The sequence below is a fragment of the Melitaea cinxia genome, chromosome 16, assembly GCF_905220565.1.
Source record: "Melitaea cinxia chromosome 16, ilMelCinx1.1, whole genome shotgun sequence".
Taxonomy (NCBI): domain Eukaryota; kingdom Metazoa; phylum Arthropoda; class Insecta; order Lepidoptera; family Nymphalidae; genus Melitaea; species Melitaea cinxia.
This window is the reverse complement of record NC_059409.1, coordinates 2,494,287-2,517,791: the sequence shown is the minus strand read 5'-3', so window position 1 is coordinate 2,517,791 and position 23,505 is coordinate 2,494,287. Positions and strand designations below refer to the sequence as shown.

The 23,505-nt window shown below is 32.6% G+C and overlaps 1 long non-coding RNA gene across 1 annotated transcript; it reads left to right on the top strand.

Annotated features, from left to right (window-relative positions):
- Positions 1–3,369: 3,369 nt before the first annotated feature.
- Positions 3,370–22,880, top strand: LOC123661099. The gene is made up of 4 exons (XR_006744292.1): positions 3,370–3,441; positions 8,859–8,862; positions 11,613–11,625; positions 22,870–22,880. It is a non-coding gene; the product is annotated as an uncharacterized LOC123661099 (long non-coding RNA).
- The last annotated feature ends 625 nt before the right edge of the window (positions 22,881–23,505 follow it).

The window sequence follows — 23,505 nt, the reverse complement described above, 5'->3', positions numbered from 1 at the left end:
GTAATTCTATCTATCTATAATATATATAAACGCGAAAGGTCATTAATCACGAAATCTCCGAAACTATAACACCTACAAACTTGAAATTTGGCAGTAGACTAGTAGCTTTGGCAAGTAGGCAAGTAGGACGTAAACATCCGCTAAGAACGGATTTTACGAAACTTAACCCCTAAGGGGGTAAAATGGGGGTTGGAAGTTTGTATGAGAGTCCTATGTTTTTGAAGTAAGAGACTTGAAATTTAAAATGTATGCTCTATAGATGTTGAGAAGGTGTTCAAATAATGTATCTTTAGAAATCAACTCCCTTTTGGGGTTAAAATAGGGTATGGTAGGTTGACTCACTCATCACGAAATCTCTGAAACTATAACAGCTACAAACTTGAAATTTTGCAGATAGGTTCCTTATAGGGCGTAAACATCCGCTGAGAACGTATTTTACGAAACTCGATCCATAAAGGGATAAAACGGGGTTTGGAAGTTTTTATGAAAGTCATATGTTATTAAGGTAAGAGACTTGAAATTTAAAATGTATGCTCTATAGATGGCGAGGAAGTGTCCAAATAATACATCGTAATCTATATATATAAAAGAGAAAGGTCACTGATTGACATCACGAGAACTCAAAAACCGCTGGATGGTCCATCCATCCAAGATGGACAAAGATGAAATTTGGCAGGGAGGTAGATTATAGTTAGTAGACGTCCGCTAAGAACGGATTTTGCGATATTCCATCGCTAAGGGGGTTTAATTGGGGTTGATAGTTTGTATGAAACATATACAGTAGCAACAAGTTCGCCTGATAGGTTATTCATACTGCAGCCTGAAAATAAAACTAAAAATGTGGCGTATAGAGAGGTTTTATAAAAATAACTATTAAATTATACTAAATTGTGCCTTTGAAAAAGTTACTCAGAGTGATAAGCATTTCAAGTGACTGAAATAAAAAAATAATTTGCGTTAAGCATCTTAATAGTAATGCATATCTTCATAACCACGCGGACGTAGTCGCGGGCAACAGTTAGTGTATTATAAAACAAAGTTCCCAAAAGCGTATGTGACCGATTCCCTCAAAATCTACTTAACGGATTTTCATGCGGTTTCACAAATGGAGAGAGGGCTTCAAGAGGAAGGTTTACGGAACGGCAAAGCCGATTTTGATGAGAGTTTCACTGAAAGTTTGTCGGGAAAACTTTGTGACAAACTGATTTCAACGCGGGCGAAGCCGCGGGCACAGCTAGTATACGTATAATCACGTGTAAGATTTTTTCAAAAACCGTGTTTTTAATAAAAGTCTGTTGAATGTTGAAAAAAAAATATTTTGTTCTAATTTTATGAACCTAATACCTATAAATGCTTCACTAAAAACAAATGAGTTTCTTGTTTAGTAGAGAAATAATGTGAAAAATATTAACTTCATAACTAATTGAAAAATATACGCTCAAACCCTCCATATTTGTATTGTCTTTTTTATGAAATTACTAGCGCGAAAGTCAGTTTTAAACGCAAATGAGCAAAGTTTGCAACATTTATTCATACTCGAAACGAAGTCGAAAGTTGAATAAACATAAAACATTTTCGGACTCGCAAGTCTCGTAGAACTTGTCCCATAAAAAACATTAATATTTCTCTGTCAACTTTACCCCTTTTGTAACGGCGCGTTAAGGATACGGTCACTGAATAAGTGCCATAGGCTAAACATTGAGCTTTTACTGGAAGAATGCGTTTTCACCTAATTTTATGACCTTAATGGCTAGTCACTTATGTTATAAGAATAATAGGAAAATTAAGAGTTTTTAAATAGCTTTTTTATCAGGCATTAAAAACATCGCAGAAAATCATTTCTGTTCAAGAAAAAAAAAATCAAATCATTACAATGATTAAATCATAACTTTTCGAATTTTATCGCGGTTTATTAAGTTTTTTAAATGCCCGACGTTTCGGATACTTTACAGCAACCATGGTCACGGGAAGTCCTCCCGTCTATCCGAAAAAGTTGTTTTATTGTAATGAGTAAAATTCGCGTAAACATTAGAAAATAATGTGTAATCAAATCGGTAATATATCTGATAAATATATTGAAAGTAACGTTATTCAAATTACGTACACACAATTTTTTTTATAAAAATAATAATATGATTATCATACTAAAGAAGGTAGGCCTCTTAGGTATGAAAATATCTCACTTGACCACATTCGAGGAGTCTATATTTTAACTGACCTGTCTCCGCCCCTAATCAACGTAAACGCCTCACTTACCTTTCCTTTTTCGTCCCTTATCTTACATCGGCTTATAAACATGTCACTACTACTATTCTTTTTTCTATTAAGGAGAAAAATTCTAAATTAATCCGTCACTCTGTGGATAAGCGAATATTTATTCAGTATCTCGCCGCCGCGTTGGCGCAACGGTTACAGCTATGGCTTGTACCTGTTGCGCTGGCGGTTGCGGGTTCGATCCCCGCACATGACAAACATTTATATTGGCCATACAGGTGTTTGCCGTGGTCTGGGTGTTTGTACAGTCCTTGTGGGTCTCCCCACCGTGCCTTAAGTACGTTAAGCCGTCAGTCCCGGTTGTTATAATGTACACCTGATAGCGATCGTTACTCATAGTAGGGAATATATCCGCCAACCCGCATTGGAGCAGCGTGGTGGATTAAGCTTTGATCCTTCTCTTACATGGGGAAAGAGGCTTATGCCCAGTAGTGGTATATTACAGTCTGAAGCGACATTCAGTATCTCCTGTAATGTACATTTTTTCAAGACGTTTAAAATTTTCATAAAAAATCATCCATATGGACATCCATTGTTTTGCATATGCATTATTTATGCGTATATAAGTTATCTTCTATATATCTATAAACGATACACACTCAACGGATCCCCCAGTAGGATTTTCTCCTGTGCTGGCGGTCCGGAAAAACATACAATACACAAACACAACGCCCAGACCACGACTAACATCTATACGGTCGATATAAGTATCCGTCGTGAGCGGGAATCGAACCCGCGACCGCTGGCGCAACAGCCAGTGCGTCAACCATTGCGCCAACGGGTCGTCTGCATCTGCTGACAATACAACATTGAAGGATCTTAATGAATCTGGTTTGGACATTTGCTTTCATCATGAACAGGGACAATTACAGTTGATTAATTATTTCCAGTGACTGCCAACAACCAGTAATCGACAGACATACATAAATATATAAAAAAGAAATATATGTACACATATGATAGTATAGTTGTGTGCCAGCTTAAGAAATTGTGAATCGTTGTGAAGCGTCACGGCTTGACGTGTTTTAACGTCTTCATATTCCGAAAATTTAAGCAAATTATGGATAAAACAATATAATAATTATAATAACGTACTTTTTTTATTAGTCCACAAAACTGACTACAATCGTTTAATATAGACATATAAAGTAAAGGACAAAGTGTAAAGTATGTATGTACAATTTAGTCTACTAGATGTCGACATAGCATGCATTACACAAAAAAAACTAAAATCAAAACAGGTAACTTAACAATAATGCAAAATCAAAAGTTAGGAATATAAAACTTAAACTTGGTCACTTATATATTAATTTATTTTTGTATTTAATCATATCACTTCAGGTCATGTAGGACAACGGGTTAGTGATGATGTTTAGTCGATAAAGTATTCCGAATCGGTGGTAGCTTTAAAATAATAATCACTTTTAAAATTTTAATTTGTAAAATGACAAATCGAAAGTGATCATGGGGCTTATTTGAATAAAGTTTTTTTGATTTTATTCTTTTTTTTTTGTCTACTATTAAATGTAATATTTAGAAGCTTGTAACGTTCCGTAAATATTGCTCTAATTTGAACTTATATCAACTTCATTTGAATAGATTTTTTTGAAAGAAAAAATCAAGTTCGATATTATTGCGTTACTCTTCAATAGTTATTATATGAAATAACCGATGCAAGATCAAATTTATTATTATAGCGTTTCAATTTTACTATTCAAAGTTACAACAACGGTTACATTATTTTCTAAACAATGTTCTCGTAATTATAAAGAAATATATATTTTATAAAAATATAAATCCTTTTATCGCTTTATTATAAACAACAGATTAGCATAAACATTATAAACAATGTAAGTATATTAAAACACGCACAAAGCGAGACGTAAACAAAAAACACGCTATACCGATATAAATCTTACACCTTTTTAATTAAACCGGATAATGTTGTTTAAATACAGCCTCCTTTAAACAAAACGGAATCTACAGCGCTGTTAAAATTGTCACATTTACTACACACATAAGAGTTAAAAACGTGCCTAAATTTCACAGGAACGTTTCAACGAATTTCAGCACGTATATCTAATAATATAAGACACAAAATAGCATGTTAACTTCGTACGTGTAAAGAGTTTTATTCAAAAATCAGTGGCCTGGGAGCGTTGCTGTTTGTCATCCTTCCTTGTCATATAAGGATATTTTCGGATATGAGACGCTTTGGATGTAAAACGTTTGTAGATATGTAAATGGTTCTCGAGAGAGTGTTGAATGGAATTGTTCTTCTGTAATGAAATATTGACCTTGTTTTGGGAACGGGAAAGTTTTGCGATCGTAAAGATCAATCAAGTGAGATATTTTAGTGTGGGGTCGTCTTCCAAAAATTTAAGAGTACAAACTCGGAACAGTATAATCTCGGTATTTGTCGCCTTCCGAAAATTTAAGAGTTCTAGAACAAACGTAATTTGATAACGTGCTGGTGCAATGGTCATATCAACTCGGTGTTTACGTTGAGGATAGTTGGTTTGATAGATCGTTCCAACTCATGGCTAATGTTTGTATAAACCATATGTCATTGTCTGGGTTTACCATATATTATGTTCATAATTTCTGTGTTTCCGAAATTGCTATATTCTACTGGAGGCTGTCTAGGGTAAAGGTTTTATTTATTTTTTATTTTTTCTGTTTCAGAACGATACAGTCTATAACATGCCCACTGATGAGCATAATCTTCTTTCTCCGTGTAGAAGAAAGATCTTTCTATTTCATGCTCTCGTTATTTCTTGACCTTTTTAGGGTCCCGTACCTCAAGAGAAAAAAACGGAATTTCATCTTCATCATTTTGTTGTCCGTCTGTCTGTCAAGACCCTTTTTCTCAGGAATGGACCATGGAGGTATCAAACTGAAATCTATATCAAATACTCAGGTCAACTGTCCCTTGGATCTGTGAAAAAGTCAAACTTCTAAGCCAACGCAATCAAAAGATACAGCCGTTTATGCTGCAAATTTTCGACACTCGCAAGGGAATCAAAAACTACAAGGTAGTTCCCGTGAACACAGAATCTTGGAATTTGGTACGAAGCAACGACTTATACCACAGATAAAGGTAAAAATTGCGAAAAGCATAAATTTTTTGTTACATCATATAATAAAAATATTTTTAATAATTTCGTTTGTACGGAACCATCGGTGCGTGAGTCCAAATCGCACTTAGCCGGTTATTTAAATAGTTTAATTGTCATATTCATACTTAATTTACTAATACTTTTTTTGTAAAAATTGTGTATATTATATGCTGAGCTTGCCTTTTACTGTAGTAATATAACGTAAAAGATATTCTAAATAAAATATAAATATAAATGGTCAAAATATTAACATCTTTCAAAGGACATCATTTAACAAGGGTCCGAATCTATTAAGAAAAGGGCGGATATCATGTTTTAGTGGAACGGATATACATGTTACAGGATTCCTTCCGTAACGTGCTAGTTTCGCAACCATGTTTTCCTTTAACAGATATATATAAAAAATCTGTAGACAAAAACGCCGACGCTGACTATTAGAGGTAGCATTTCAGTAGGAGTAGGTATTTGTAGCTTCTTCTCTGGTTTGTCATTGTCGATCCTGATTGTTATCAAAACTACTTGATAACGACTGTTACTCTTGATATGGACATTGTTGTAATGGAATTTAGAAGATATTTTAATTGTATCAAGTTTTAAATACACAACTAGTTTTAATACACTAAGACATTATTATTACTTAGATGAGAACACATTTATAACAAATATTTAAATACACAATTCCACATCGAACTTGTAAGAAATAAATTACTATGAAGTAACACAGTTTTTTTTTCTTTTTTTTTTATGTCACTAGGTCGGCAAACAAGCGTACGGCTCACCTGATGGTAAGCGATTACCGTAGCTTATAGACACCTGCAACACCAGAGGCATCGCAAGCGCGTTGCCGGTCCAATCCCCAATCCCCCCAGGAGCTCTGGTCACCTTACTCACCAACAGGAACACAATACTGCTTGAAAACAGTATTATTTTGCTGTGATCTTCTGTAAGGTCGAGGTACTACCCCAGTCAGGCTGCTCCATATTTTGAGCAGGAAATTCCTGCTGTGCCCTACCTCAGTTAAAAAGTTGTTTCAAATTATTACATTTAACACTTTTTTTTATTAAAAAAAAAAAAAACTTAGAACCTTTTATCGCTTTTTTTATACTTTAAATATATGAGTGAAACATGTGAGTACATATAATACTTAATATAAACATTATACATAATTTATTTACAAATGGTAAATAGAAATGAATTTTTGAAAATAAATTAATGGATTGATATATCTATAAAATCTGTCAGCGGTCGAACGTATTTCATTTTCGATTGATATACAGTCGGGTAATAAATTAACCGATGTATTATATTAAATGGAATGTTCGTAATTTTAAATATTTCATATTATGAAATTGGATATTAAAGATTTCAAACTCATTATTTAAACGCGATTTTTAATTCATGATTTATGGCATAAACACTATCGTGTTCATTGAAAGTTTTATTCATCACCATCATCACTTCAGCCTATCGCAGTCGACTGCTGGACATAGGCCTCAACAAGTTCGCGCCAAAAATGGCGTGAACTCCTGTGAGTTACCCATAGTCACCACGCTGGCAGGCGGGTTGGTGACCGCAGAGCTGGTTTTGTGGCACCGAAGACGCTGCTGCCCGTCTTCGGCCTGTGTATTTCAAAGCCAGCAGTTGGATGGTTATCCCGTTACCGGTCGGCGTTTTAAGTTCCAAGGTGGTAGCGGAACTGTATTATCCCTTAGTCGCCTCTTACGACACCCACGGGAAGAGAGGGGTTGGCTATATTCTTTAGTACCGTAGCCACACAGTACACATGCTTATACCTTTTTTAATTAAATATACCAGATTATTAAGTACCTTTTTTAAATTTATATCTTGAGATAAATCATTTAATCTAAAGTAAGAAAAAAATATAAACCGACTTCCAATGTATCATAAAAATACATTGACCATAACATCAGAATTCTTAACTATAAAAGTTATCCACATAAAACAGTTTATAAGCGATGTTTACGAATAAAATTGATGATCGATACGTTGAAGCGGTTACGAGTTATAGTTGTACTAAAATTGGAATGGTCAGCGCTTATTACAAGCGCTAAATCCCGAGCTTGGATATTCACGGTTTCCTTTATAATTTTGTGTATTTCTATACGAGACGTACGCGATAGTTGTAGCTATTTTTTAAGTGTATATTTACCTCCTATTAGCAAACCATGACGTTTTATGGCCTAAAACTTCAAATCAGATAAAAATTAAAAGTTGGTGAGTGAGACAGAAAGGTAAATAAATTTTAATATATATAATATTCAAAAAAACTATAATAGGATCATCATATATATATAAATACGCTAAGGTTATTTGCCTCCGTTTTTAGAAAAAGCCTCACAATTACTCCTCATAAATGATAAATCGTTTTATAGATAATAGCTTGCTCTATCGGCGACAACAACTACAAAATACTAACAAATATACAACAAAAAAATTTGTTATTGCTTTTTTTGTAAATTATTTATGTATATATATATATATATATATATATATATATATATATATATATATATATATATATATGACGGCTTTAATTTTGAAACAAAGTCAACATGATTGACATTTATTATACTAATTTAGTGCAAATTATTCACACGGGTATTGCTAGTATAACAAAATGTGACAAATTCGTTTTATATTCATATATAAAACTAGCTGTACCCGCGGCTTCGCCCGCGTTGAAATCAGCGTGTCACAAAGTTTTCCCGGCAAACTTCCAGTGAAACTCTCATCAAAATCGGCTTAGCCGTTCCGTAAATCTTCCTCTTGAAGCTCTCTCTCGATTGGTGAAACCACATGAAAATCCGTCTAGTAGATTTTGAGGGAATCGATCACATACATTTTTGGGGACTTTGTTTTATAATACACTAACTGTTGCCCGCGACTACGTCCGCGTGGTTATGAAGATAAGTATTGCTATTAAGATGCTAAATGCAATTTTTTTTTTATATCAGTCACTTGAAATGCTTATATCACACTGAGTAACTTTTTAAAAGGCACAATTTAGTATAATTTAATAGTTATTTTTATAAAACCTCTCTATCTATATACCACATTTTTAGATTTATTTTCAGGATGCAGTATAAATAACATATCAGGCGAACTTATAGCAGCTGTATATGTTTCATACAAACTATCAACCCCAATCAAACGCCCTTAGCAGTGGAATATCAAAAAATCTCTTCTTAGCGGACGTTTACTAACTATAATCTACCTCCCTGCTAAATTTCATCTTTGTCCGTTGTTTGACCATCCAGCGGTTTTTGAGTTCTCGTGATGAGTGAGTCAGTGACCTTTCTCTTTTATATATATAGATTACGATGCATTATTTGGACTCCTTTTCACCATCTATGGAGCATACATTTTAAATTGCGTCTCTTACTTTAAAAACATAGGCCTTTCATACAAACTTCTGACCCCCGTCTTATCCTCTTAGGTGTCGAGTTTCGTAAAATTCGTTCTTAGCGGATGTTTACGTCCTATACAAAACCTACTTGCCAAATTTCAAGTATGTAGGTGTCATAGTTTCGGAGATTTCGTGATGAGTGAGTCAACCTACCATCCCCCGTTTTAACCCCAAAAGGGAGTTGGTTTCTAAAGATACATTATTTGGACATCTTATCACCATCTATAGACCATACATTTTAAATTTCAAGTATCTTACTTCAAAAACATAGGACTTTCATACAAACTTTCAACCCTATTTTATCCCTTTAGGGGTCGAGTTTCGTAAAATCCGTTCTCAGCGGATGTTTACGCCCTATAAGGAACCTACGTGCCAAATTTCAAGTTTGTAGGTGTTATAGTTTTGAAGATTTCGTGATGAGTGACCTTTCGCTTTTATATATATTATAGACTTAAAACTTAAAGGGATGAAAGCATTAATAAATGATTGAATATAAATAGTCTTAACTGCTAAAATACTTTACAATCTATAAAACAACATAAATTTATAATCATGTAAATGTACCTTTTTCTGTTCTCCGTAAAAGTAGTTTATTAAACGGTCACCACCATAGCCGTCTCGGAATAATTATATTTGCATTTCTGAAAATCCGATATCAATAAGGCTTCGAATTTCGTCTAAGCCCGAATTTCGTCAAAGCCATTTGTAAAGGGTTCTCGTGATGACAAATTTATGGATACAGTTTCTTAATTAATTCCTAGAACTTTGGATTGATTTTCTGAAAGAAAAGGCTAAGTTAAAGATGCCTCGATCGACAGGAGCCTCAATCGACCTCAGGAGTCGATATCAAATGATGGTCGGTTTAAATTAGATTTAAACTCTTGTGTTTCTTGTTTGCTAATAAAAAATATCTAGAACGCCTGTCTGAATACTTTACTTCGACGAGTTTATTTACAACAGGAGGTTGTAACTTAATGATTTCATTAGTCAAGGAGTGTGGCTAACTTTTTCTTAATGTGAATAAATATACATACAGATCTAATGTTCCAAGACTGCAGGTCTATTCCCTCACGATTGACCCTGTAATATCTCACTGCTGGCCACCTCCATGCAGGATAAGAATATAAGTTTAATCCACCACGCTGCCTTACTACGGGTTGGCAGATATATTCCAGATATTTGTGATAATAACTGAAACCGACAGCTTATCGTGCTCTTCGAGGCACAGTGGGTAGACCCACTAGGACAGACATCCAAACTGGAAAGAAATATTTAATAAATACAAGTATTCATGCCAGCCGGGAATCAAATCCACAAACCGTCGATGTTTAAGGCGCCTACCCGCACCACTACACAAGAATGGTCGTTGCATTTTTATACCCTAAGATTCATTTATTTCATATTATTTCTCAAAAAAAAAAAACTAATTTCGGTATATTTAACCGATATGTTAACTCTCCTAATTGATGTTGTACAAAATGTATGGTAGTACATTGAATATCTCTTAGAGTTGAGTTTCATTAACTAAAGACATTTCTTTAATCAAAATTAACAAACTTTGATAACTACTAAAACGATCATCATCGTGACATCCTGGTAAAGCGTCAGGTATCTTCCTCAAGTTGTTTTGTAATAGTTACGCGCTTCAAAAAATATTCGTTCACATAAAAAACTTAATAAAATAAATGAGATAATTTATTATTCATTAAAAAAAGAAATACCATTTCCACTTCAAGTCTATAAAAATGATAATAAATGTCAACCTGTACAGCTTTAGTAAAATTTATTAAGATACAAAAGCCAGTGGTAAATTTTTATTTACAAATTTTAATTTTGTACAGTATTTGAAAAGCGAAAAATCTTAAAGGACTACAGAACATTAGGTGTAAGACACAGTTTGAATTATTTGTATCGACAAGGCTACGTGCTCTCAATACTATGGAAGGGATAACGTCTAAATGTATCTAAAATTCCGTTTTCGATCTATCTCGTGATGTAGTATTTACTTTGAAAATAAATCTAATTTTAATGTTTTCAATTACTTTTATGAATATTTTATATTGACTGAATGATTCTGTAAATATAAACAAAATTAATAGCACGTCACACGCTTTGATACTTTTGGATTTTTAAATGAATAGAATATTTATGTTACTTACGTATTCATTCTGTGAAATGAAATATAATATAATACGTATTTTTATCAAAAGCTTTTGATGCGTTTTCCTTAAGGCATCAAATTATATGACAAGTTGCGATTTTATTTACTTGCTACAATTTTGTAGATGATATTTGAAAACATTTAGAATATACTAGTCATGTCTGAACTAAGCTCAACCTTACTGAAATAGTCTGTAAATGTTCAACTGCTAAGGCTACGTTTGTCTTACTTTTAGAGCTTTTAATCCCGCTTATCCATTATACCTTCTTTTTAACCGACTTGAAATGAAGGAGAAGGTTCTCAATTCGACTTATTTTTTATGTATATCACCTCAGTACTGTTGACTGAAATTTGTTAGAGATCTGACTTGTACTTTTTGAGTTATCGCTAGTAATACGTATTTATTTGACTATTTTTCCGTCGATCTACTTTCTATTGTACCTCATAACTTATTACTGGAGGAACCGATTTCAAGAATTTATTTTTTTAATTAAAAAAGAGGCTTGTAATGTGGTTTCGATTAAATTTTATCGATACCTGATGAGTACTTTTAAGTAATCTTTGATAACGCGTATTTACTTGACTACTTTTTCGTCTACCTACGTAGCATTGCTTGTCGTTATAATTGAAGTCGTTTTTTTTTCGTGGGCAAGCAAACCATAATTATTATTTCTTCAAAAAACAAATCGTGTTGAGCCTCTCGTGCTATAGTTATGGTAAGTATGGCGTTAGTCACTTAAAATCTTGGTAACCAACTTTCAATCTTCATAAACTCTCTCGGTCCTCATATATCTTCTTCCTACCACCTGTATAGAGACGATCTCCAAATTTATTCCCATGGGAAGTTAGTTGACTTACCAACCTCCATAAAAAAGTTAAATAGTGACTTAAAAAGCATTTATAGTTGGAGTAAATCTTACGGTCTAAATGTTAATCCGTCTAAGTGTCAAGTTATTATCATCGGTAGTTCACAACTAGTAGCTCGAATTGACTGATCACTTATACCACCCGTCATTTCAGGGGGCACGGTAGTGCCCCCGCCAAGACAAAAAAAAAAAAAAAAAAAAAAAAAAAAACGAAAAGCACTACCTATCTTTTCTCGAAGTGCTTCGTCGTTTTTTTGCACCCTCATAACTTGGGTTTGGATTATACTAGATAAACAAAATTCTGGGGATATGATGTCAATAGTGAACTTATTAAACATATAAAGTTTCAATTGCATAGTTCTTATACTTTAGATTTTATTGATATCTTAAAATCCCCGATTTCGTCACTCACTGATGATCATCAAAATTCTTAGAGTACTTCCTGAAGTCCCAGAAAGTTGAAATTTGGTATATAAGCTAATATTAGTACACAAACAACAAAAAAATTCTAAAACTTGGAACTTTTACCCCCCAACCCCTTAAACTAGGGGATGGAAGTTTGTATGAGACTTCCGCAAATTTTGATGCTAGAGGTCTGAAAATTGATATAGGGACTCCTTGTTATTAATAATAATCATAAAATGCATAAAAAATAAAAATCGGTTATTAGTTTATGTCGAAAATTTACATTTTGTACTTTTGGTATTTAAGTTTTGGCGGAGATCACCGTTTGCATATCAGTTCAACATAAAATCAAAAACAGCGTGCTTAAACCGAATATGGTGAAGATTGGATAATATTTATGGTATAAAATGTGTCGGAGGTAAAATGCAACTATAATATTGTCATAAGCAACTTACAAAAAGAAGTGAAATCCCACCAAAAACATTTTCATGTAAAATGTTGCCAAGACGAGATCATATGGCTCGCACTGTCAAAAAGTTATCAGATCTCATGTAGAGCCAAGCTTCTAACTCTACACGCCCTAACTCTACAAGCCCTAACTTCACAAACTCTACACCTTAGTCAAAATATGTGGCTTGGCCGTTTCGTTACTACCGGCTGCCGATTTTGTAGATGACGACTTTCCTGTCTCATTTATAAAAATATATTTTCTCTTTTTATTTTTATTTGTATTATATGTATATCAATTATTCTTCTTCTTTTTATTTTTTCTTTAATAGAACTATTGTATGACAGAAAAGTAAAAAACAGTGACAAGAATTTTCACCTTACGCCCACGTGACGGTAGCGAAACGGCCAAGCCACACATTTTGACTAAGGTGTAGAGTTTGTGAAGTTAGGGCTTGTAGAGTTAGGGCGTGTAGAGTTAGAAGCTTGGCTCTACATGAGATCTGATAACTTTTTGACAGTGCGAGCCATATGATCTCGTCTTGGCAACATTTTACATGAAAATGTTTTTGGTGGGATATAATAATACTGCGATTAATTACAGCGAAAAAGTAAAAAACCTCGGTGTAATGTTTGTCAGTCACCTCTCGTGGACACATCAACTAAGTGAGTTGAGTCGCAAATTATTCGCAGCTATCGGATCTCTCCGCCGGTTTCAATACTTCCTTCCTGTGTCTACCAAAATTGCGTTAGCACAGTCACTCCTACTACCAATTCTTGACTATGCTGATATTTGTTACCTAGATCTTAAGGAGGAGCAGCTAAATAAGCTTGAACGCCTCCAGAATCTCTGCATACGGTTCATATTTGGTCTTCGCAAATATGACCATGTTATCCGATTTTCGTAATCAACTCAAGTGGCTGCCTATCCGCTCTCGCAGGAATACTCACATCCTCTCTTTGCTTTATTGTATGCTTTTCCATCCAGATACTCTTCTTTACCTAAAAAATCGCTTCGAATTTCTCTGTGACACTCATGAGCGTTCACTCAGGTCATCTTCAACCTTAATACTCAAAACTCCTTCCCATACTACTTCCTTTTATTCAAACACCTTCTCTGTAAAAGCTATACAACTTTGGAATACTCTTTCTCTTTCTATTAGGCAAGCTCAATCTCTATTCTGTTTTAAAAAATATCTAAAGGCTCATTTTTGTCCCTAAATAACTGTTAAATATCATCTTCGCAATATATTATGTAGTATTGGTGTATGTAGTATATATAGTGTATGTGTGAAGTAATTTATATGCATTGTTTATATAAATGTATAATTATATGTATATATATATATATATATATATATATATATATATATATATATATATATGTATTATATGTTACTACATATTTACTTATTTTTATATCATATAACTTCTAAACTCCATGCCAATTCTTTATCAACTATTTGTACACTTCCCTACCGCTTCTCATTTTATATGCCCTGTCCTGTACCCTAAGGTTGTCTGGGAGAAATCGCTCTTAGCGATAAGACCGCCTTTGTACATCTTCCTTCGTATGTATCCCTTTATGTAACGTTTCTTTGTAGTGTACAATAAAGAGTATTTATTAATATTATTATTATTATTATAACCACCACCCGAACATTTCTACCCAATATATAATAATATATAGTACACAACAACAAAGAAACAAAACTATATAAAAATAATTTTTAACAAAAAAAAAACCGACTTCAAAAATGAAACTAAAAAGTGAAAAATAAATTTACTTAGTACAAAGTAATTCGTATTTTGATTTAGTTAATCAGAAATGATTAAATAAATATTTTATAATTTTAAGTCGGTGCCAAGTAAAACAATCTACTCTAGTATCTACTCGTAAGTTATATTCAGTTTTCTTTCATAATTTGTTTCATTGACTATTAGGTTGAATACTGTTATTATTCTGTTATTGTTTTGACATATCTAATAATATTTTTTGTACTTGTTTGTTGTGTGTGTGTGTTGTTTGTATTTGTTATTGTAGCCAGGTTGTTGTAGTATTTACTTGGCACCAACTTCAAAATTATAAAATATTTATTTAATCATTTCTGATTAACTAAATCAAAATACGAATTACTTTGTACTAAGTAAATTTATTTTTCACTTTTTAGTTTCATTTTTGAAGTCGGTTTTTTTTTTTGTTAAAAATTATTTTATTTTACAATTTTTAGTGATGGGTAGACCTAACAAGGATGCTTTTTCTTTTATGTCGGGGGTTCGGAAAAATACACAATACACAAGCACAAACACCCAGATCATGACAAACATCTATATGGCCAATACAAATGTCTGTCGTGCGCGGGGATTGAACCCACTAACGCCAACGCAACAGCCGGTGCTGTGACCGCTGCGCTGACGCGTCGACATACTATGAGTAAAGTTCGCTATCAGGTGTACCTAATAACAACCGGGACTGACAGCCTAGCGTGTTCTCTGAGGCTAGGTTGGGAGAACCACAAGGATCAACAACTAGACCGAAAATAAATATTTCTATAAACATAAATATCCACTCCGAGTGGGAATAGAACCCGCGACCGTCGGTGTTTAGGCGCCGCCGACACGGCACATGCACCATTATATCAAAGCGGTCGTCAAACAGCAAAAGGTAACTGTTGTAAATTGTTGAGAAATTCCCTCGAGTGTTTATGGTCTACATCATCAAACCTGGTCCTGCGACACAGATGATCACACAGCAGGTAATTGCTATAAATCGTTGAAAAGTTCCCTCGACTATCTTTCGTCTCCATCATCAGACTTTAATGGCACTTGTAACTCATATAGGTGCAAAGTTCTCATCAATAGAAACGAATTAAGTTCAAACAGCAGGTAATTGCTATAAGTCTTTGAAGAATACCCTCGACTATCTTTCGTCTCCATCATCAGACTGAAATGGCACTTATAACTCATATATATGCAAAGTTCTCATCAATAGAAACGAATTAAGTTCAAACAGCAGGTAATTGCTATAAATCGTTAAAGAGTTCCCTCGACTAACTTTTGTCTCCATCATCAGACTGTAATGGCACTTATAACTCATACAGGTGCAAAGTTCTCATCAATAAAAACGAATTAAGTTCAAAAAGCAGGTAATTGCTATAAATTGTTGAAGAGTTCCCTCGACTATCTTTCTTCTTCATCATCAGATCGACTCCAGACCTTTATTAAATAGTAGTGCTTTATAGTGCTTAATGAAAACATGGTTAAATTTACTAGTCACCCTTACGATTTTTGAAAGTTTCCCTCGATTTCTCTGGGATCCCATCATCAGATCCTGGTTTCCTTATCATGGTACCAAATTATGAATATCTCCTTTCCAACAAAAAAAGAATTATCAAAATCGGTTCATAAACGAAGAAGTTATCTCCGAACATACATAAAAAAAAAAAAAAAATATATACGGTCGAATTGAGTAACCTCCTTCTTTTTTTGAAGTCGGTTAAAAATGTTAAAAAGGGGTAGACGTTTTCCTGACTCTTAGTTACTTTGAAGTTGAGATTTATTATTAATAACATTAAAAACAAAAATACGTCAGATGTTCATATCAAAAAACGTTCCTTTCTGCGATCACGTCAGTGAAATATGTGAAAATTCTGAAGTCCCGAAACCGTAATACGCAAGTGTCCTTCATCAAAACGGAGGCTGTAGCGTGACATGTCACTGTCGAGTCGAGAACACTCCACAAAGAGGCACTGTGCGAGTCTGTTTCTTGTCCGACATTTGAGAGGGAAAAAACGTAACTTTAGTTCGTCCTTTAAGACAATACATGTGTCGCTGCATTTTGTAGCCCTTTTAATATAACCTCACATCAATTATATATAGTGTTGCCTAGTGGTTTAGCATTATTTTTTTGTATATTGAGCCCAAAATTTTCTAAATTATCTTGAAAATATAAGGCTGTTCGGACATAAATGCACTTATAAAGATTAAAAGCTAGTTTTTTTTAATATGTTATGAATTACTACCACATGCGTCTAAATATATATATTTATTTTTGAATAGATCTGACGAAAGTTTATTGTTAAAAAATTATTAAAAAATTGAAATTTAACATATTGCCTATGGAGAATATTGGCGAGATGCAGATAATTACATCGATTTATGTGACTACTATTTATGTGATTAATCTATGTAATATAAATGATTGTCTGTATGTCCTTTATAGAATCGTAAACTATGCATTTGATCATATCATGATCTTCAGCAAAGTGTTGTGCATGAGCCCACAAAGGTTTCTGAGTTGGTACGGCCAAAAAAACAATAACAAAAGAAAACTTAGCTACGCGTGTAGGGTACAGCTAGTGTCTTATATATATATACATATATATATATATATATATATATATATATATATATATATATATATATATATATATATATACTTCTTCTATAACTTCTACTTGGATTTATCATCTTTCGTAAAATACGTTAAAAAAAGGATAATTTTGTAACGAAAACTTTTAAAGATATTCTAAAGGATAGGAAATTCACGAAAATATCAGTCCAACATACTTAAAAATAAATAATTGAATCAAGCTTTGACTGTTTATTGTTTTTGTTAATTATATTATTTAATTAATCTAATTCATAATAATGTTAGGTAATGGGTAAATTATAATAATGAATTTTTGTATTCAATTTTTTGACATGACAACGTCTAATAAATCGAAGAGCCCCCCCGACATGTACGAAAAAGGATGACTCATTGCGTTACGCTCACTGTCCCATTGCGCTCAATGATAGTATATGGAAAATAGATAGTTGCGGCTTGCGCCGATTGCACTCAATTAGCCTATACGTCCGAGGAGATGTTTTGTTATGACGTTGTCACGTTAAACTATCGTCCGTAAACCAACTGTACATATAACCATTTTTTTTTTTTTTTTGTAAAATTAAATTAGATTTTACGGGGTACTGTCTGAGTAACCATAATGCTTTACACAAAAGTAAGCAAAGATTGCATGAAATACCCAAAGTGATTCTTTTATACATAATAAAATATAACAAATAGTTAAAGAAGTATACTTTCGCTGTATTTCATGCAACATGTTTCTAATTTTGTACTAAAACACAGTTTATATATGATTTTCAAAAGAGTAATTGCGGAGTTTCTTGCCGATTCTTCTCTGCAGAATCTACATTCCGAATCGGTGGTAGCTTCACTTTTACAAAAATAATAATTTATTTTTAAAGTTTTAATTTGTAAAATGATGATTCGAAAGTGCTCTTAGAGCCTATTTGAATAAAGCTATTTTTGATTTTGATTTTGATTTTAAGAGTCATGTATTTAACCCTTAATTAGGCGCATGGGGTCACGGCCATTTCAAATTGAAAAATGTATATCTTTGAGAGATTTGAGCGCGCCCATGCTCACTCTAGCTTCCTAACTTTCCTCAGGGTACGCAAATCAGTCGCTTCCAGAACATCTACGCATATGCACTGGTCGCTTTTCTCTAGAGCGCTGACCCCATGCGACCACTTACGTGATTTTTTTTTTGCGGAGGTAAGTTTTTATTTTTATGTTTTTACTTCGTTTATATTCGTAAATTGGTAATTTTTTATATTAGTATATATGTATTTATATACCGGCTATTTAATTTACCTATTTTTGTGTTTATTTGCACAGACTTTTTCTTTTATTTTCAGTTTATTGATTTTTTAAGTGGCTAATAATAGGCAGTTATTGGAATGGCTGGAGGTGGCCGACGATGAGCAAGATGTTGCTAGTTCTGCTTCGGAAGACAAATTAGTAAACGGCAACGCTGTGAATAGTTCCCATATGATTCTGGTAGTAAAATTGAAGAGTTCGCAGATAGTCAAGTTATATCATCTGAATCATCGGTGGCAAAAGTGATGTCGATTGCAATGAACAACTTTGCACTGGTTATAATTTTGGAAGAGAAGTAGAAATCTGGCTATATTTTGTCATCTTCTATAGTTATCTGGCATCAACGCATTTATCATACTCAGATCGAATGCTAATAAAAATATTACACATACAAGACAGATTTTTTTTTTTAAATTGGCAGCAGCACTTATAGAAAGTCACTAAAAGCATCGTATTAGCAGCTTTCTGTCCCTGCGTCAGCAAAAAAATGGCTCCGTGAAGCACATGATATGAAAAAGACGGTGCATCAGTCAATATCTAAGCGCGGACGTTGCTCATTGTATCCTAGGAAGAACGACAAAAAAGTGCCAAAAAAATGTCATAAGTGTTGTAAATTTGTTTCTCAACAACACTTTAGAGTATACTGCGTCGATTGCAGATAAAAATAATCGGCTAATGAGACTTATTATGATTTTTTTAAATAAGCGAATCGGCTAAGTTAAAAATTATGTAGTTTTAGGAGTAGTTAGAAGTTTGTCATTTTTTGTTTAAATTTTAAGTCAGAGCTATATTTGTGTTTATTAAAGTTAAAGACAATAAAGAACACCAATATTTTATATAATCCAATCATTGTTTTATTTATTTCATACACTCCTTTTTCAATCTTGTTTTTGGGGTCACTCGAGACCCCATGCGACTAATTGTGTGATTTTCTTAATGCGCCTAATTAAGGGTTAATTCATAATTTATAATATCTACGATTGGATTCCTTTACTTAACGTTTCTGTAAAATTATATTTTAAGCTTACCAGCATCATAACATTTTAAACTAATCAGCATTGAATCGATATTTATAGATATTTACAACCACACATATAAATCATATTACATAACACACTTTTGTTACAATTAAGTAGGAATAATAATAAACAAACAAAATGAAATCTGTAATATGTAGATCATCGAATCTTACAGATAAAACAGATCATCTTTATTAAATCATATCGATATTCGGGTGAGCATTGGTCGCCTTTAATGTTATCCTGTGTCCAATAAAATTTGATCCGATTTTCAAGTTCATTAAGCACGTTTCCTTTATAGCTATAGATTCACTTTTATCTTTCATTAATTTATTATTTGCTTAATTGGACATAAAGCCGGTTAAATTTAGACGAACTCAAAATAAATTGGAACAACGTAAGACGATAAAAACATGGCTATGTATCTGTCGAGTTAATTTTAAACTGTATTTATTATCTGTTTTATTAAACAATTATTAAACTTGATCAATTTAATTTAAAAAAAAAATATACAATTTGCATACAGCAAAATATAATTAAAAATTATACTTTTTTGTAGTAAAATAAAACTTATCGAGAATTTCGTTAATTTGATTTTGTCATCGATTTGATTGCACTGTTTTCGTTATAGGAAAAAACTAACTTAGTTTACAGGTGTGTATAAATAAAAATAATTATAAAATGTACTTTAAATATATTTTCATTTTTTTTCTGTAGTTTTTAACCGAGTTCAAAAAAGGATAGTTAATTAAAAAGAGATTATTATATTTCTCAATATATGTTCGGGGATAACTTCGTCGTTTATGAACCGATTTTGATAATTCTTTTTTTGTTGGAAATAAGATATCCCTAGTGTAGTACTATGATAAGAAAACCAAGATCTGATCATGGAATCTCAGAGAAATCGAGGGAAACTCGAAAATCCGCATAAGTTTTTGCACCGATTTTGATAACTTTTAATTTAATCGAAAGGCGATATTTATCATGTGGTCACATTTAAATTTTATTGAGATCTGATTGCAACTTTTAGAGTAATCTTTGATAATACGTATTTACTTAACTAGTTTTCCGTCTTCCTACGGTGTATTACTTGTTGATGTAATAGAAATCGGTTTTTTTTCGTTTGCCGGCAAACACAATTATTATTTATTTTTATTTTTAAATGATTTAATATATTATTATAAGTGACATTTATATGATGTTAAAATATGATGTTAAAATATAATAAAAATCTATTAAATTTTCACAAGAATACGATAAAATTTTGTACATATCGATAAAATGAAACAACCGCCTCGGTGTAGTGGTGCTAGTAGTCACCGAAAACACCGACGGTTTGTGGGTTCGAATCCCGCTCAAGATTGATATTTGATTGATACAAATATTTCTTTACGGTTTGGATGTCTGACCTTGTGGGTTTCCCCACCGTGCCTCAAAAAGCACGTTTAGCCGTCGGTCCCGGTTGTTATCATAAATACTTGATAGCGAATGTTACTCATAGTCGTCAATATATCCGCCAACCCGCAGTGAAGCAGCGTGGTGGATTAAGCTCCAATCTTACTCCTGCATGGAGAAAGAGGCCTATGCCCAGCAGTGGAATGTTACAGGTTAAATGCGATAAAATGAAACTTTTTTTCTATTATATTATCTATTATTAATTAGTATTTTTTTTTTACATAATATGGTCGTCTGTTACCTATGGTAAGAAACTTAATACTTTTGTTAGAGGTAAGAGCCAACTGTTGTAGCTAAATATATTTTTTTTTATAAAATAACATTTTAGAAACTAAAATAACATTACAATTCCATGTAAGTTAATTTAAACCAAACCTTTATATAGTAATATTACAAAAACTATCATGGCCCCAAAAGAAACGAAGCTAAAATATACTTAAAATGGAAAGTAAAGCTCTTTCCAATGTTAATTATTCTATTAGCAACACCGCACGAATCTCCATCCGTGTGACGACACACTCATGTATCTTGAGAAAACATTTCTCTCCGGCACTTGTTTATAGTTTCCGAGCGATTTTTAAAGTCCCTTTGTGCATTGTTGTGATTCTAATTCCTTTGTGATTCAACTGAGTCGAAAAAGAGTAGTCATACTTACTAATATTTTTGTTGTTTAAATCACAAGTCTGTTTTTGTAAATTGAAGGTTAACTTGCATTGTATTTATTTAACAACGTGTAAAATACTAAAAATAAAATAAAAGTCGCACTTGAACGTTTTTAAATTCGTTTTTTAATTCGATTCCATTCTATAAAAAAAAAAAAAAACTTGGTGTGTTTTTAATCACAATATGAGAACATTTCTTTTGTAATCCAATATAGCCTATCTTTTCTTCTTTATGAAATGTATTTTAACTCTATAATTTTTAATCTCTGCGGCAAAATTTTAATATTATTTGAAAAAAGAACAAAAATTTTCTGCAAATGTTGTCGATAACGAATTAGTTATAAATCTAATCTTGGCAATAGGCTTCTAAAATTAATGCTTCAAATAAAGAAGCTCTCATATTAATATTTATCTTTGCATGATCGGTTTCTCTATCCACGATATATTAGAAGATATGTGCTTCAAGTAAAACCTCTTTTCTCAACTTTTCGTTTAAAAAAGTTTTAATATCCGTCTCAATCGTTCGAACTATCTTCGCACTTATAAAATTCATTTCCTGTATTAATCCCTATACTAGTGGATACACTTGGTTTTTGCGTTAATTTTATCGTTGTTATTAACTTTTTATTAATTTATAAATATGCGGTTCAAGCAGATATTTATTTATTTATTACTAAAAGATTAGTAAATTTAAAATCATCCAAAAGTTTTTCTTGGTTTGAAGTAATTTTCAGACGTAGATATTATCAGACATATCTGATATCTAAAGGAATAGTATTATGACTTAATTTAATATATTAAAAATAATCAGATAGAATGGTCATTAGAATGATTACTTAGTAAAGATTCTTTTATTTGCTTAAATTATCACAAAGTAAAACCATATTTTTATATTACATCACATAAAAGTACGTTGATATATCATTGAAATAAAATATCTTGATGCTGTATCGTGGTAAACACATTCAATTAAAACAGGAAAATATTCCCAACTAACAAGCTACAGTTAAAATAATAACTTGCAATGAAGAAATATGACGCTCCATATTACTTTTTGATATTGATCATTATTTCGAAATACGTTGATATCATGCGTTATTCGATACTTAATAGTGGTTATTATAATTAAAGAATATAAAATGTATGTTTAAAATAATCTCTATCGACACATGTAGGCGTGAAATAATTGTGTTTCGTTATTTAAAAAAAATCAAATTATATCGACCAGTATTATTAGAGATCAAAAACTACTAGTCAAATCTCGCTCAAAAACAGGAGCAGATGATAAACATAACCTTTCAATAAAAAAAAAAAACAACCATCAAAAGCGTATTTACCCAGTGAAAAGTTATGAGGTTACACCCATAAGAAAATAAAATCGTATTGAGAGCCTTCTAAGTTTCTTGTCTGCAACCATCAAAACTAGTTATAGTTTTAAGAAATAATTGTGTTTGCTCGCAAACGAAAAAAAATCCGACTTCAATTACATCGAAGAGTAATACAACGTAGATCGACGAAAAAATAGTCAAGTAACAACGCATTATCAAAGATTACTCAAAAAGTAGTTATCAGATCTCGATGAAATTTAAATGTGACCACATGATAAACTTCGGCTTTCGATTAAATTAAAAATCATTAAAATCGGTAAACCGAATAAAAAGTTATTGCGGATTTTCAAGAAGTTCCCTCGATTTCTCTGGGATCCAATCATCAGATCCTGGTTTCCCTATCATGGTACTAAACTAGGGATATCTTCTTTTCAACAAAAGAAGAATTATCAAAATCGGTACACCTAGTAAAAAGTTATTGCGGATTTTCAAGAGTTTCCCTCGATTTCTCTAGGATCTCATCATCAGATCCTGATTTCCTTATCATGTTACTAAGCTTGGGATATCTCCTTTCCAACAAAAAAAGAATTATCAAAATCCGTACATTCAGTAGAAAGTTATGCGGTATAATACAACGTAGGTCGACGAAAAAAGCGTCAAGTAAAAACGCATTATTA